Here is a 12,143-nt window from a genome sequence, read left to right on the forward strand (position 1 = left end):
AATCCTCTAAATAGCTTTCTTATGGATCATAAGATGAACATACACTGAGTGAGGCAACCGAGTTTATAATATCTTTGGTATAAGGTGAACACTTTCTAACAGATCATGACATTATCAAAGTGCTATTTGAAATTGGCTCCATATGCTGCAGCAATGCTGTAAGATTTCACCCAGAATTTCATTTTCAAATGTTTTCCATTCAAGTTCACTGAGGGTAAATTGGAAACACTTGGGTATATCCCACTTATGGACCTGTTAAGACCCACTTAATTTTAACATGTGGATGTGCAGAGAGAGAGGAAGGAGAAGGGGAGCTGCAGGATGGGGTGAGCAGGAATGACTCAATCTACTGATGGCTTTGGAAAATCCGAACAGCGTGTGTTGGGTAGGGCTTGCACAAGACTGCTGTAAACCCCCACTCACCAGTGCATGACTTGTGTGAAAGATGGGATTTTGCTGTGGAGGGGGTGAGAGTCAGCCTTTGGCTCTGCCCGTTGCACAGAGGGCTGAGCAAAGGCTCAGCTCTGCGTGGTGACGGGGCCAGTTGGCAGCAGGCACCGAGGAAGAGCCAAGGTAGAGCTGCACTGGAGCTGTGCTGTGGCTGGCAGGCTCTGGGCTGGCTGCAAACCTGCCCTGCCAGAGCAGGATTCTGCTCAGGATGCCTCGGGAGCAGGGCTGGGAGTTGCTCTCTTTGTTTTGTCAGGCTCTGCAAGGCCAACATGGTGATCTCAGTATCATCTTTTTTTGTGATTGTTGGGTAACAGATGCGTCAGAAGTTCCAATTGGGTTTAAATTATTTCCTTTCTTTAAAAGAAACTATATGGGGGGTTGTATTTTGCAAAGAAGAACTCGGGTTTCTTATTTCACTAACATGAGGAGCTGAGGAAGGGACCAAACTGCTTCAGTGGCCACCGGCCTCAGAGATGAGAAGTCCCCAAAAGCCTTGTTACACTGGTAGGCTAATGGCATTCTAATGTGACCATTCTGCATCTGCTGCTAGGAATGGGTATAAAAAACGGGGTTTGGTAGCAGTACTAAAGAGTCTTTTTAGCTATTTGTACAAGATATTGTAAAGTACTTAAATTTGGATCCTGGAGGCTGGACTCGATGATCCTTGTGGGCCCCTTCCAACTCAGGATTCTATGGATCAAGATAATTAATTCAATTTAACAGGTTATTTGGAATAATGCCTGAAGGAGAAAAGTGCAATTTCCTTAGTGCTGGTTCAGTTCTGCATTTACATTTATCTGTAATATTTAATTATGGGCAGAAACACTGACTATTATTTGCATTAAGTGTCTCAGACCCGTCTGGTCCTATTAAATATATTCAGTTTTTCTAGTGCTGATAGTTGTTTTTATAGGTTAACCACGTTCTCAAAACGTGTGGGTTTTTATCACACTATTTCTAGCAGGTTTTCAGTGCCAGACAGGACATCTTTTCCCTCAGGGGAAAATGCAGAAGAGAGCTAACGGGGAGGTGGGATGCAACAGCTATCGCAGCTCCAGCCCATCACCCAGCAGAAACCACGTCAGGGGAGGTGATTGCACAGCTTATCCGTGGCTGGAAGGGTATGGTTCTCATTTTGAAACTGCTATTCATCTAAAATCTCAAATTCTTCTGCCCTCAGCATGAGTGTTTCTGAGTTTTGCATCAGAGCCTGGAGTCGAGCCGCACACGTGCGCACCTTTACATCTGGTGTTTTATGGATCGTTTGGAGGAGCTGTTACTAAGCAGCAGCTATATCAGGGCTCCATTTTATAAAGAGGAAGGGCTGTGTTACTCATTTTGTTTCCAAAAAATTCATTTGTTTTGCGCTCCCAGAAGGTACTTTTATTCTCCCAGAAAGGTCAAGCAGAAACATTGATGTAAGTCCTGTTTATGGCAATTTTGTTAGATTTCCAGCAACTGCAATGGAACATACTTATAACAAGTGTGTTTCTCTCTGGGGTGATACCATTAGTCAAAATATGCTTTCTCATATTTCCTCTACATAAACACAAATATGTTTTAAGATTCAAACTCACTGGTCTTGAGGATTCCCACAGCCACATCTCATTAGAGGTTCAGAAGGCTGCACTAGCCATGGTTTGAATTTGGGATGAAAAGGTTTTGTTAGGAGAAAGAACTTCAACCAAACTAGAAGAGTGAGAAACAGGATAATATTCCATGTGTGTGCTGTGGTCCTGAACAAAACAGCAACCCTGAGAAGTCCAAAGCTTTAAACATACAAGTTGTGATTTGATGTGCTGAGGATCCAGGCAGGTCCCAGGGCTGGGATTTGCTCTGTTTCCATAGCAGTCAGCATCTCACAAGCTTACACTCAGTGTGCTCAGAATCCAGCTGTCATCCGTGGTGCAGTGCAGCCACTGACTCTGGTCTCTTCAGGTATCCCAAAATATCTGGTGTCCTAGCAGAAACTGTAAGGAAGCAAACTGTGCCCTGCTACAAATGCCAGAAACGGACTTGACAAGTAAAACTGATGGCTGGGGAGGAGATCAGAGGTTGAGAAGATCAGAAGTTGTGACTAATATAATCATGGGGATAAAATAAGTTATGTATCCCCACTTCCATTGCACTTCTTCACTCACAGGACTTCTCTTTAAATAACCTGAGTGTTAATCTGGAAAGTGTCCAGACAAAGAGGTAAAAATCAGGTGAGCTGAAATGACATTTTAGATTTCAGTGTACTAATGAACTGGACATGAATTAATTATTGAAAGCAAAGCCCCCTGTGGTGCCTTAGGAGGATATGTCTACAGTGTGTGTCAGCTGCTTTCTTCCATGTACATCTCAGTCTGAACAGAGCTTGGTACAGACACAAAAACTGGTCTTATAGGAATTTTAGAACTCTGGTGCCTTGAACTCTACATTTAAATGCAAATCTCACTGATGTACAAGGAACAAAAGTGAATAGAACTGGAAAGTGCAAAACCTCTTTTCTCCTCCTGCTCCAGTTGAAGAGCAGCTGTTTGAAATGCAGAGCCCCCCCCTTCCTGGGGTCTACCAGCACAAGCATTAACTATTTTTTGGCAGCAATATCTCCAGCTGATCTCCACGTCCTAGGACCTCAGTGAGTTGAAACAGAATTTCAGGCCCAAGTTCCAAGGAACAGCATTAAGGGCGTTGTTATGTATCGCTATGTTAAAAACACTAACTACAATTGTGCAGGAAAAAAGCTGGCAAAACCCTGCCTCCTTTGGCCTGCCAATATTTACGAGCACTCTGGGGGCTCATCGGCACTGCGAGGGAAGAGTGAATCGAGTGGTTATATTATGTTCCAAACGTTTGGGGCCAAAACTTGTTTTTTCACACAGCATTTCAAGAAAAGTATTTTGTTTTTCCCACAGATTAGAATGGACAATTGACAATAAATGGCGTTTTTCTCAGGGTCATCAGCTATAATTCCCAACACCCATCATATCCCTTGCAGCCACAGTTAGAGGAGTTGGAGCTCGTGTAAGGCAAGAGAAAAGGGACGTGGGCTGTCAAAGGTGGGTTTGACCAGCAGCAGTCACTGGACTATTATTATATCTTTTTGTACGTTGAAGGCTAAAAGTGACAATGTCAGGTATTTGAAAGTGTCCTAGTTTTATGTAAAATGGATTTATTGGAGATTCATAACAATGAGAACAAAGCATTCATTGCTGATGGACTCAGTTATATCCCAGTGAGTAGAATTTGCTCTTACTCAGGGCTGAAGCTAAGACAGATCCCATGCCAGCTCAGAAGAGAGAAATCGTGTGCTAGGAATAGAGAACAATTTAAATTACACAATGCTCACCAAATCTTCTTTAGTATCTCATTAATGGAATAAGAACAGGGAAAAAAAATGATGGAGAAACAGAGGTGAAGAATTAAATAATGGTTTTGGGAATCATCTTCTGTGCAACCAACTTTCACCAACTTTGTGACAGCTAAAAATAAGTTTAGAAATAAAGCCATGTGGATAATGTGGGCTTTTCTTCTGATGGCTTTAGTTGCACCTCATCAGTTGGGGATTCTCTACACCCCCAGTTTCTCTACCCCAAAGTCTCTGTCAGACAATGAATGCAAAGGAAATGTATTGGAACTGAAGGCAAAATAATAATGAAGAAAATGGATGTTATCTCTAAAACATAGTAAAATGAACAATTCATCCATGGGAATACCATGGACAGAGTGATGCAGAGTCTGCTAAAGACAGTTGAGAAGACACATCCTGAGATGATTCCCACCAGCAAATATTTCCCTGTGTGCACCACAATCATGCTGGCGTCTGTCTGTCACTGCTGGGGTGGTTGAACATTGTGAAAAGAAAAACAAGGGGAAGATTGTCATGATTGACAAGAGATTAAAGGATTAAATAATTATAACTTGGATAAATGACAATTAAGGATGAGAAGACTTTGTGAAAGTAATTGAAGTTGAGTTCTGGAGAGGGAGTAGAACTGTTCAGGGATTTCCATGGGGCCACAGGTAGGAAACTGAGAAAAAGAACCTGGTAAAACTGAGGGTAAACACTGAACTTTGGCTCAGTTGTTCTGGTTGAGGTGGTACAAGCTCCATCACCAAGTCCTTTATATTTCAGTGTTCATAGGTGTTTTTATGCTGTGGGGGATGATGTGTTACTGCCAGATGTGCAAACTAAACCTAACATTCTTAATAGATGTTAATTGTCTTCTGTGTGTCCTTGCAGCTCTGATAGGGCAGCAGAGGTAAAAGGTCATAGAATCGACAATTCATCAGCTATAATGTGTTTCTCTTCAGGAATTTATCTTATACATGTAGTAGTTTCCATATGCTTTCTGAGTAAGGAGTTATTATATTATAAATGTAAGCACTAAAAATTTGTTCACAGGACCAGCTAAACTCTTGTATATCTTGGATTCATAGCTTTAGACAGGCAAATATTTGAATAGATCTTTTTTCCAAAAAATCAACAATTCCAGTGTCCTAGCAACAGTTCCGTAGTTGATTACAAATATCAGACTTCCCAGGGTATTGTGGAATTCATTCTAGCAATCCAATTTAATTAATTCTCTCTTCAAACTAATTACCAGACTGACACAGGTTCTGAAGCTTGGAGGAAACCTCAGATGTAAACGAGAGTGGAGCATCCTCCAGGACGTGGGCATGAATGAGTGAAAAAAGGAGTAAGGAAATCCATTGTCAGTAACCATGGCATTGATTTTAAAAAATGCCTAAAGACAAAGCTCATTTTTCTTTCATGCTAGTGGAGGAGCAGCAGCATGTTTGAGAGATTTCTGCAGCACTTATCATTGTACTAAAGGAATGGACACTGCTGCTCCAGGGGAGACTCTGCCTTGGGAAGTGCAAAACCTCACAAACCAGCTCAGAAGGTTCAGTCTGTGTTTTACTTTCAGAGGCTGAAGACCAGTGAACTGCTGGAGTCACACCAGCTCTGTCCTGTGGGGCATGTAGGGCTTTATCAGTGTGAAACCCTTTAAAGAAAAAAGAAAACTCCAGTAAGATAAGGCAAAATTACATAAATAGAAAAAGACAGTTGCTTTTTCCATATGAGTGGTTCTGTAGGCAAGAGAGCTTGAGTCAAATGCTGAAAATGCCTCCCTTGGTTCATTAAGGACGGCTCCTCCTCGCCCTGATTAGTCCAAATGAGGGTGTTCCGTGCCAGGGATCGTTAGCAGGGGCTCAGCAGCAGGACCATCAGGTTGGATTGCTGGTGTCCTGATCCTGTGCAGGCTCTCCTTCAGGTTCTGCCTGGTAAACACAGTTCTGTGGTGCTCTGCCTCGGGCCTGAGCTTTCAGCCACAGGGCGCAGGTTCTCCTCACTGAAATACATTCATGTTTCATTATTGTGCAAAGGACAATCCTGCAAGGACCCTGAGCAGTGTGTTCAAGTCTATACTTTGAGTAGGAACTCAAAGCCACGTTGTTCTCCCGATTTCCTTGAGACTTTTCCTCCTCCAGTGCCTGGGGGATACAACCAGTAGTTTGAAATTTGCATCCATATTATCTGCTGCCTTCCCCATCCATATGCACCGTCTCCAAGAGCCCAGGGCAAAGATGCCATTATGCTCAGTCACTGCCCAACCAGGTGCACTCAGGAGATCTAACAATGTTAATAAAAGGGCTGACGAAGAACAAAAAATAAACAAACCTGCTATTGTGCCTGTAAGAATTGCTGCTACCAGGAAATTAAAAAATTACACGTGGCAGATGCTGCCTGGCTGCACTCAGCACTGCTGTTCAACTCTGAAATCATGGCCACCAGGTACAAAGAAAACCAAGATTTGCAAAATAAAAAAAATCATTTTACAAAACCTGGTGAGGTTACAAAAATGTCATTTTTCTCTCTGCATCTCTGAGACTGCATATATATTTTTATGGCTTAAAACACTGCTCTAAGAAGTCGTAACTGTGTACATCTCATTCTTGAAAGATGGCATAGACTTAAATTGAAAAATCAGTTTTGTTGAAGCTTCACCACAGTCAGAGACTGCAAACTCCACAGTGTGTTGTTTTAAAAGATAAGGAAATAACAAATTGGCTGGAAGTGTGTTTATCTGCTTTCAAAACGCAGTAATGTGAGGGAAAAAGGATACCAGAGAGTGTTTGAAAAAGACACAGATTTAAGAAAACTAATTATAGAAGGCAGCTATTTCAGAAACCAGACACTGGGTATCCGGCTGCAGTGCTCCCAGAAGCGAAAGGACTGGATCCATGGAAGAACTGGGGCAAAAAGACCATATTTCTGTCATATTTATTCCATCAGACACTGCTCCCACTTCTGTCCGTGTGTCAGAGGGCAGAATTGGGCTGAGGTGCCAGCCAGGATCCTGTGGGATCTGTTAGTCGTGGGATGCTCCTGCAAAACCTCCTGAGCTGATTCAGGGTTTGCAGCAGGGCTCTGGGCTTTCCATTGGGTAATGCTTGTGCTTTGTTTTAGAGAACTGCACTGATTTAACCACAGGAAAGCAGCATTTTCTCTTATTTGTGTTCCCTTCGTGGGATTTTCTGTGCACAAACATTTCAGGGACAGAGGGAGGTGTAGCTCCAGGGGAGTAGCAGCACACACTCACCTGGCACTGGTGGGACTCAACAACCTTAAAGGTCTTTTCCAACCTAAAATCTGTGATTCCAAGATTGTTTTAACCACTGTAGCAACCCGGGGTTTGTCCCAGCATCCACCCCAATCCTTCCCATGAGGGAGCCAAGTGGGACAAGGACTCCTTTGGCTGAAAAGACAGAGAATTAAGCTATCACAGAGGAATCTCCCTGGATGTAGCATTTCTCTCCACATCTCTCCTTCTCTAAGGGCACTGTGTGAGGAAGGCCTCCTTTTTTCTTCACAGAGTCAAGGGAAAAAGACCCCTCCATCAGGTCAGTAGAGTCAGTTAGTGCCAACTACTGTGGTTAATCCAATGTCAAATAGCAAATGTCTGGGAGAAAAATTCAGGATTCACTTGGTGATCCCAGGAGAAGAGGAGGGATGGGTAAGACAGGTTGGCTGTAGGTCTGTAGAATGGTATTTGTGTTAATGTTTTGCCTTTAAAATATTTGAAAAGATAAATACCAGCTGTGTTATTAGAAGGATGCTATTTAGGGTGCAAAATGAAGAATACAGAAAATAGGAAATATCATGTTTATGGTATTTCATGGCACTTTTAACCTAAATCTACCTTCAAAGTGCATTTGATCAGATGCGAATCTTTATGGAATCTGTGAAGATAATAGTCGTGGGGAAATATTTCGATCGATATTTGGGCAAGGCTTATACACGTGACAAAACAAGGTTATGGTTTTTCATCCCCAGATTTGTCTTTCTGTCGTTACCAGCACTGAAACTGTGGGGAACTGTGGCCCTGTGGGGAACGAGCAGCTCCGGAGCTGGAGGGAGCTGGATGTGGATGGGGATTGTGCGGACTCCAGCACCCTCTAATGGTGCCAGCACTCACTCCTTGTACATCCCTAAATCCTTACAAATCCCTGCAAACAATGTAATAATGAGACCAATTCTGCTGCAAATGGCCAATTTTTCACTCGGTGGCAATTAACAGTTTCGTGCTATTTTAAACAGCTTAATTGCAATCTGTGCTGTCAGACCCTGTTGCACACTCCATACATCCTGCCCGTATTTCCACGTTAAATTAGGATTAAATGTTCCAGTGGGGGATGGGACAAATAAGAAATCTGAGTGAGCAGATGCAGGTGATGACTAAGAGCAACAACACCCCGCATGCAGCTTGGCAGGGCTGCTACTGCCGGGTAGGACAAAAAAAAGCTGGGAAACCTGTTGGGAAGAAGTAAATCCACTTTGGGTTTAATATTAGTGGGAGGATAATTGTCTAAATCTAACTTTTGTCTGGGAGCTGAATGTTCAAACTGAATGTTCAAACACAGCTCCACTTGCCTCGTTAGAGCTCTGCTGATTTACATCAGTATGTTCTAGCAGTTTCCTTAGTTTACTTTCTCCACTGCAAGGCAGTGCATCCACAGGTTGTGTGGATAAAGGAAAGGTGGGACCATTGTAGGTGTGCACAAACTCCTGTGAAATGCAGGGGTCCCAGTACAGAGCTGCAAAGTCCTGTAGAAATAACAAAAAATAGCTTTTCTTGGGGTTTCTGGGAAGGTGTTAATGTGTAAATGTGGCAGCTTATCCCACATAGCGGAGAGTTCTTAATGCTTATAACAAAAATACAACTTGCTCGTAGGTTGGTACCAATCCTTACTGTATGTTCTAGGAAAGCTTTGCCTGGCTCTTCTGCACGAGCTGGGGTGCAGCACTTTTGGTAGAAAGCCCAAATCTGATACGATTACATTTAGCAGTTTAGATTAGATTTATCTCCTTACCTACAAGTACAGTATGTGATAGGCCAAGATAGGATTGAGATAGGGAGGGTTGCTGTGTTTTCCTACAATAAAGGATGAAAATGGGCCAGCCTTGAGGCTCACGAGCTTTTTTAGCTCAGCAGGAGCTCAGGAGCCAGTCAGGGTTGGTTTTAGTTCCCATTTTAGCTCATGGATTATCAAATCTTCTTGGATCTCTGTCACTGATAAGCAAAACCACGTGTAACCTACCCAGATATAAATGTGCCTGACAATTAGGTCACACCTTTATTTTACATCCCCTGGCTTCAGAGTAGTTTGAAAAGTTGGCTCTGCCCAAAGTTTGGCTCCCTGCAGTTTGCAGTCAGTTGTTGTAGCTGACTTTCCCCACAGCTCCAAGGCTCACATGTGTAACAAGCTCAAGCAAGATTTGGAAATGAACAGCGCGGAAGTGCAAACTTCCAAACCAAAGTGCAACTTTGGTTTTCTGGGTTAGAATATAATTTCAAAATTCAGACAGTAACCCAGGCCCAGTTTCACATTCAAGACTGGAGAGACAAACTGCATTTTCCAGTTTGGTGGGTTTTTTTTTTTTACAGGCTGAGACAATTGAGCATTTTCTACCATGAGTAATTTTTTAGATCATTTTCTCACAGGAAAGAGCATCTCAGTGAAAGTGGTAGATGTGGGTTTTTTCTACAATTGTTGTAAAAACTGTCATTTCTTTCCTGATTTATACTATTTCTTGCTTTCTTTTAGCTGGTTTTGGACCAATGCCAGAGCCATCTTAGTTGCTGTCAGCCTTGCTCTGGTCTGCAGACTGCAGATGATGTGTTCCCTGATGCCCAGGGTGTCTCTGCCACTGGTGAGTCATCACCATCTTCCTTTCTTTAAGCACCCAACAATTTGTTTTTTGAGAAGAACCAGTGATGATGAGCCTTATTTAAATTGCCCTAAAGCTGCTGGTACTTGGGTGTTTTTCTGCAGTCTGTGCCAGTAGTTTTGAACAGTGGAGTTACACTATGGATGCAATCACAGCTTCCTGAACTCTGCACAAGTTTAAAGTTGTGTGAGCTATGTCTTAGCAGGAAACTGCTCATGGTCAGGGTTAAATTTAAAGATTTGGATATTATTTAGGATAATTCCATACCTTCCTTGCAGCTGCTGCAGTTTCTCTGAAGCCCAGTGAGGCTGCACACCCAGAGAGGACTTCCTTTACTTTGTGCAATTGGCTGAAGGTAAGCTTTAGATTTAATTTTTATTTTGAGTAACACCTGCAGTGTTGGTTTCTGGAAAGGGCACGAGGTGCCTTATCCCACTTCTATCTCGCTCCAGCTATTTCAAATGGGGAGCTACCAGCTGAACTACAAGTGCAAGAATACATTCTAAGAATCACAAGATTTAAGGTCACCTGATTGTTTTTGTTTTAAAGAGCTGTATTTGGGAATCTCTTACCTCAGATGAGCTCATGTTTCTATAACTAAGTCTCCCCTGGAAGCCCATGAAACCAAAGAATTTTGAAGATAATCCTTAGAGCACTTAGAAAAACTGGATGTTGAACAAAAGAAAAAGTCTTAACTTTATTTGCAGAGGCTTTATCTGATGAGGTCTGCTCACTTTTAGCGTGTTCCTTTGCTGTCTGTTGGGAAGGTGCCTTCCTGCCTTACATGAACACGCAGGAAAAATGTCCCATGGATGTGCTCTTCATCCCACCTATCCCAGGAGAGGAGATTCTGTGAGTTGCTTCAGGGAGTGATTTAACTCACAAGAGTTATTTTTAAATCTTACTGACTGTAAAATGTATTGCTGGCAAAAATATTGGTTCTCAGCACTTATGCAGTGGGGGAAGGAGAGAAAGCAAAGGGGCACTCACATCTTGCTCTCCTAAATCCTCAAAACTTTGAGTGTATGTGTTCTAAATCCCTTTCCTGAACGTCCTGAGATCATTTCCATCTTAAAATATTGAGAGAACTAAATATGGAGTTACAGGTGTGGTCTGAGGATTTGTGGGTGATGTCTAAATTCGGGGATCTGGGCAGAAGAATGGCAAATATGGTGCCTGTACCCAAAAGGAGAGGGTAAAGAGAGCACAGCTCCAACTGTGATCCCAACAAGGGAAGTTTTAGAACAAATTCTGAGGAGAAAAAAACCTTGCTGAACAAAGAGGTGACCAGAAAGTATCACAATTTACACCAGGGGTTTGTCAGAAGAACATTCTGTCAGATAAGTCATTCTCTTGAGGAGAAAACTAATTTCCTTACCAGACGTGATAGAGTGGAGTTAATTACCTGGAGCTGTAACTCAAATCACTGAGAGTGGGAATGAGGAGGTTCCTACAGGAATTCAGAGGGGCTTGTGGAGCAGTGTGGGGGGGTCTTTTTGTTTTCTTTCTTGTACATTAAATGCCATGTTCCCAGGCTGCTGGAGGGAACACTCATTTTGTTCCATGAGTTGTCTGGAATCTGATCCTCCCATGGATATTCCGTAGTAATAAGTGATTACATACATATTCACTTGTGTGTGTATATATTTACATAATCCTAGGTGTGCACTTAGGGATTTGGAGAGCAATGCAAAGCTGTTGTTGGTGCAGAGGACAGGACAGTGCTACCAGATCACAGAACCCCAGGATAGGTCAGGATGGGAGGGACCACAGTGGGTCCATGTGGGGCCACCTCCCTGCTCCAGCAGGGCCATCCCCGAGCACAGGCCACAGGACTGTGTCCAGACAGCTCTGGAATATCCCCAGGGAGGAGACTCCACAGCCTCTCTGGTTTCTGTTTAGGGCTGGGCACTGCTCAGGGTAGAAGTTCTGCCTCCTGTGCAGGGGGAGCTCCCTGGGATCGGTTCTGCCCGTTCCTCTGGTCTATTGCTGGGCACCACGGAGCAGAGCCTGGTCCATCCTCTGACACCTCCTTTTAGACTTTTATTAACGAGCCGTCTCCTGCCAGGGCTGCTCAGCCCCAGCTCCCTCAACCTTCCCCCTCAGAGACGCTCCGGCCCCTCCATCACCGCGGCAGCCCCGGCTGGACCCGCGCAGGTGCTGCACTGTGGGGAGCCCGGAACTGCACACAGCGCCGCAGGTGTGCCCCACAGGGCTGAGCAGAGCGGGCAGCATCACCTCCCTCCTCTGGCCGACAGCACAAAGCCCAGAACCGGGCGGGTTTTGAGGGGAAAAGCGTGTTTGGAGAAAAGCCCCCTCCGGAGACGCCCGCCCCGAGCAGCACCGCCCGCCCGCCCCGCCAGGGGGCGCCGCTGCTGCACGCAGGCCGCTCGGCCGAGCGGCCAGCGCGGCGGCTCTGGGTGTTTTTTTTTTTTTTTTTTTTTTTTTTTTTTTTTTTTTTTTTTTTTTT

The sequence above is a fragment of the Corvus kubaryi genome, unplaced genomic scaffold, assembly GCF_017639235.1.
Source record: "Corvus kubaryi isolate FWS band 111438036 unplaced genomic scaffold, C.kubaryi_AGA036_p1.0 37395, whole genome shotgun sequence".
NCBI lineage: Eukaryota > Metazoa > Chordata > Aves > Passeriformes > Corvidae > Corvus > Corvus kubaryi.